This window comes from Schistocerca americana, chromosome 2 (assembly GCF_021461395.2).
Source record: "Schistocerca americana isolate TAMUIC-IGC-003095 chromosome 2, iqSchAmer2.1, whole genome shotgun sequence".
Classification (NCBI taxonomy): domain Eukaryota; kingdom Metazoa; phylum Arthropoda; class Insecta; order Orthoptera; family Acrididae; genus Schistocerca; species Schistocerca americana.
The window spans coordinates 149,253,962-149,259,961 of NC_060120.1; positions in this window are offsets into that span (position 1 = coordinate 149,253,962).

The window sequence follows — 6,000 nt, forward strand, 5'->3', positions numbered from 1 at the left end:
TTTTGGCGTGGCATTCATAGCCTGCCGGAGAGGTGGGAGAAATGTATAAACAGCAGCGGAGATTATTTTAAATAAAATATTGCTTATCAGATTCAAATAACAGACGTGTATTTATTGCAACCAAATTCCGATTTATGCCTCCACCCAATACAAAATTAAGTCGGGGCCGAATCCACCCCTGGAAAGACGCACGTGTGGAAGGAGAACAATCTCGCAATAACGTTGAGCGGTGAGTGTGTCACGTTTAAAGGTTTGGAGATCGGTACGACCATGCAACATTATGCCTCTCCACACCATTACAACAATGTTCAAATGTGTGTGAAATCTTATGGGACTTAACTGCTAAGGTCATCAGTCCCTAAGCTTACACACTGCTTAACCTAAATCACCCTAAGGACAAACACACACACACACACCCATGCCCGAGGGAGGACTCGAACCTCCGCTGGGACCAGCCGCACAGTCCATGACTGCAGCGCCCCAGACCGCTCGGCTAATCCCGCGCGGCAACACCATTACACCTGGACCACCAAAACGATCATGTTCGAGACTGTTCTTCAGTACATTACATATTCCCACCTCTCGCCATGTCCGCCCCGGTAGATGAGTGGCACCGACACGGTAGCTCAGCGTGTTCGGTCAGAGAGGCGATGGCCCTCTGTAATAAAAAAAATAAAATAAAAAATAAAACTGAGTAAAGGAATCAACGATCAACTTGAACGGACGTCTTGTGACGTCCGCCCAAGCCAAACACAACGAACAAAATAATAATAATAATAATAATAATAATAATAATAATAATGAAAAAGTGGTCAGCGCGACAGAATCTAAATCCTAAGGGCCCGGGTTCGATTCCCCGACTGGGTCAGAGATTTTCTCCGCTCAGGGACTGGGTGTTGTGTTGTCCTAATCATCGTCATTTCATCCCCATCGACGTGCAAGTCGCCGAAGTGGCATCAAATCAAAAGACTTGCACCCGGCGAACGGTCTACCCGACGGGAGGCCCTAGTCACACGACATTTACATTTTACCTCTCTCCATACGAGGGTATGGCCAGTACTGTCGAACATGATCGTTTTGGTGGTCCGTTGTGACACTGTTCTCCTTCATCATGTGCGTCTTTTCAGGGCTGTATTCCTTCGTTTTTATGGATGACAGAGCGCGACGCGTCGAACGGTGCGGTTGGAGGAGCTCTGAGGACGAGAGGATATTCGGCGAATGGTCTCACCCGTCCGTTCCTCCGACTTAAACATCCTCGAGCACGTGTGTGGGACGCGTTGAGACCCGCATCGCTGCACGGTCTGCATGCACCAACGACGCCCAGCAGTTGTCAGCCGCGCTGGCGGAAGAATGGAACGCCCTACCACAATAACTCATTACGAACCTTGTGTTCAGCATGGGAGCGCTTTGCAGAGCGTACATTGGCGTCCGTGGTGATCACACACCCCATCAAGAACCAAGTCCCGCCTTTTGTATGTCCACGAGACCATCATGAATCGCGGTGACTTCAGTGTAACGATTGTATTACTGTCTTTGAAGGAAAGTGCTGTTTCCGTTCATTTAATTGCGTATTTCTTTCAGCTACATTCTGTACTATGCGGTAGAAGTTCTTTCTGCAAGAAGGAAGAAAACAGAAAGGGATGAGAAAAGCACAGATAGTTTATGATGGGACAGAGCTACTGGTTTCTGCTGTACGGACAAAAAACATCACGGATATGCAGAGCGGGAAGCTAGCCAATGACAACAAAGAAATAGTTCAAATGTCTCTGAGCACTATGGGACTTAACATCTGAGGTCATCAGCCCCCTAGACTTAGAACTACTTAAACCTAACTAACCTAAGGACATAACACACATCCATGCCCGAGGCAGGATTCGAACCTGCGACCGTAGCAGTCGCGCGGTTCCGGACTGAAGCACCTAGAACCGCTCGGCCACCACGGCCGGCCAACAATAACAGATAAAGCTTTAATCTCCTGCTGACTGAATAGCGGTTTTGGATAAGAGGCAGGTTACAGGGTAGTTTGACCCACAGTCGTAATTACTGAAACGGTGAAGGCGGCGAAGAGAGATATAGTATTGAAACTTCCTGGTAGATTAATACTGTGTGCCGGACCGAGACTCGAACTCGGGACCTCAGATGGTAGAGCACTTGCCCGCGAAAGGCAAAGGTCCCGCTACAGAGTGAAAATCTCATTATGGAGATATAGTAGTATCCAAAGATACAGCAGAGGTGAGATGCTGGACGCGTCCGAACTGGTGCTGATGTTGTGGAATGGCGATATGTGACGAGAGGTGTTAAGGACACTGACAAAATAAAGACAGCTTACAAAAATTATGTCCTTATCCTGTCGAGCCGTTCCATGTCGAGGACTAATCTCGTCATACAATCGAATGTTGCACACACATATTCTGTAAGCATTTATAGAGAGCTGGAGTCGCCTGGAGTTTTCCCTATTTGTGCCGTGCTGAACTAAATCACAACAGTGAACTAAAGACTGAACAATTTTTTGTTTATTTTGAGATGGAAATATTTTTCTAAGTTTTTGGATTGCATTTAGGCACTGTTCTACACCAAAAACTTCTAATCAAGTTCCGTGCCTATGCAGTATCGTCTCAATTGTGCGACTGGATTAGTGATTTCCTGTCAGAAAGATCACAGAAAGTAGTAATTGACAGAGAGTCATCGAATAAAGAAGAAGTGATGTCTGGCGTTCCCAAAGGAAGTGTTATAGATCCTCTGCTGTTCCTAATCTACTAAACAATTTGGGCAGCAATCTGAGCATCCCCCTTAGATTTTTTTTTGCAGACGATGCTGTCATTTACTGTCTAGTAAAGTCAGCAGAAGATCACAACTAATTGCAAAATGGCCTAGACACAATATGGTGCGAAAAGTGGCAATTGATTTTGAATAAGGAAAAGTGTGAAGCCATCCACATGAGTACTAAAAGATCTCCGTTACATTTCGGTAATACGACAAATCTCGCAAATCTACAGGCTGTCAATTCAGATAAATACCTAGGAATTAGTCTACGAACAAATTAAATCGGAACGATCACATAGATAATGTCATGGGGAAGGCAAACCAAAGACTGTGTTTTATTGGCAGAACACTTAGAAGATGCAGACTAATGTTGTGCGGAAGTCAAACAAAAAAACTGTGGTTTTTTGGCAGAACACTTAGAAGATGCAATAGGTCTATTAAAAAGGCAGCCTATGTTACGCTTCTCCGTTCTCTGCTAGAGTATCGCTGTGCGGTATGGGATATTTACCATGTAGGATCAACGGAGGGCAATGAAAAAGTTCAAAGAAGGACAGCTCGGTTTATATTATTGTGAAATATGGGGGGAGAGCGTCACGGATTGAGGTGGCAATCATTATAACGACAACATTTCTCGTCGCGGTGAGATCTTTTCATGAAATTTCAATCACCAGCTGTATGCTCTGAATGCAAAAATATTTTGTTCCTGTCAGTCTAAGTAGGAAGAAATGATCATTGTAATAAAATGAGAGAAATCAGATCAGAATGCGTGCGGAATTATTTAAGTATTCTTTTCTTCTGTGGAACGATACAGAAATAGAGTGAAGATGATTCCAAGAAGCCTCTGCCAGGCACTTAAGCGTGAGTTGCAGAGTAGTCATGTAGCTGCAGATATAGAAATATTTCCTGCATGCTGTAATAGTTTATTTTTCGCAATTTAGATGCTGGTTCAAGATTATGCCGAGGTCTTTTATTATTTTTTGAAATGATAACTGGATACCTCTAGGAAGTATTGAAGGAACTGTTCCACGCCATTGTCTGCAGATTAACTATCGGTGTGATACGAGGATGACCTGTGATTACTTAGAGCTTAATTTCAAAACCAAGTTTTATGCTCATCGTGATACTAACAAACGTCGGGTGAATAGGGCCTCCCGTCGAGTAGACCGGTCGCCGGGTGCAAGTCTTTCGCTTTGACGCCACTTCGGCGACCTGCGCGTCGATGGAGATGAAATGATGATGATTCGGACAACACAACACCCAGTCCCTGAGCGGAGAAAATCTCCGACCCAGCGGGGAAACGAACCCGGGCCCTTAGGACTGACATTCTGTCGCGCTAACCACTCACCTACAGGGGGCGGACATCGTGATACTGAATAAAGATCGCTGTTTATAACTGATTCGACAGCAGCAGTGTTCTTATGGTTAGTGACGGAAATGCAACTGGGCATCGTCAGCAGGTTAGTGTTAGTTACAAGAGAGATGCACATTACGAAATATCATCAACTTGGACAGGTTTTGTGATTGGTGTAAAGAATGGAAGCTAACTCTAAATATACACTCCTGGAAATTGAAATAAGAACACCGTGAATTCATTGTCCCAGGAAGGGGAAACTTTATTGACACATTCCTGGGGTCAGATACATCACATGATCACACTGACAGAACCACAGGCACATAGACACAGGCAACAGAGCATGCACAATGTCGGCACTAGTACAGTGTATATCCACCTTTCGCAGCAATGCAGGCTGCTATTCTCCCATGGAGACGATCGTAGAGATACTGGATGTAGTCCTGTGGAACGGCTTGCCATGCCATTTCCACCTGGCGCCTCAGTTGGACCAGCGTTCGTGCTGGACGTGCAGACCGCGTGAGACGACTCTTCATCCAGTCTGAAACATGCTCATTGGGGGACAGATCCGGAGATCTTGCTGGCCAGGGTAGTTGACTTACACCTTCTAGAGCACGTTGGGTGGCACGGGATACATGCGGACGTGCATTGTCCTGTTGGAACAGCAAGTTCCCTTGCCGGTCTAGGAATGGTAGAACGATGGGTTCGATGACGGTTTGGATGTACCGTGCACTATTCAGTGTCCCCTCGACGATCACCAGTGGTGTACGGCCAGTGTAGGAGATCGCTCCCCACACCATGATGCCGGGTGTTGGACCTGTGTGCCTCGGTCGTACGCAGTCCTGATTGTGGCGCTCACCTGCACGGCGCCAAACACGCATACGACCATCATTGGCACCAAGGCAGAAGCGACTCTCATCGCTGAAGACGACACGTCTCCATTCGTCCCTCCATTCACGCCTGTCGCGACACCACTGGAGGCGGGCTGCACGATGTTGGGGCGTGAGCGGAAGACGGCCTAACGGTGTGCGGGACCGTAGCCCAGCTTCATGGAGACGGTTGCGAATGGTCCTCGCCGATACCCCAGGAGCAACAGTGTCCCTAATTTGCTGGGAAGTGGCGGTGCGGTCCCCCACGGCACTGCGTAGGATCCTACGGTCTTGGCGTGCATCCGTGCGTCGCTGCGGTGCGGTCCCAGGTCGACGGGCACGTGCATCTTCCGCCGACCACTGGCGACAACATCGATGTACTGTGGAGACCTCACGCCCCACGTGTTGAGCAATTCGGCGGTACGTCCACCCGGCCTCCCGCATGCCCACTATACGCCCTCGCTCAAAGTCCGTCAACTGCACATGCGGTTCACGTCCACGCTGTCGCGGCATGCTACCAGTGTTAAAGACTGCGATGGAGCTCCGTATGCCACGGCAAACTGGCTGACACTGACGGCGGCAGTGCACAAATGCTGCGCAGCTAGCGCCATTCGACGGCCAACACCGCGGTTCCTGGAGTGTCAGCTGTGCCGTGCGTGTGATCATTGCTTGTACAGCCCTCTCGCAGTGTCCGGAGCAAGTATGGTGGGTCTGACACACCGGTGTCAATGTGTTCTTTTTTCCATTTCCAGGAGTGTAGATAAATGTAAATTAATGTAGATGAACAGGAAAAAGAATCCTGTAATGTTTGAATACTCCATTAGTAGTGTAGCGCTTGACACAGTCACGTCGATTAAATATTTGGGCGTAACATTGCAGAGCGATAAGAAGTGGGACAAGCATGTAATGGCAGTTGTGGGGAAGGCAGATAGTCGTCTTCGGTTCATCGGTAGAATTTTGGGAAGATGTAGTTCATCTGTAAATGAGACCGCTTATAAAACACTAAAACGACCTATT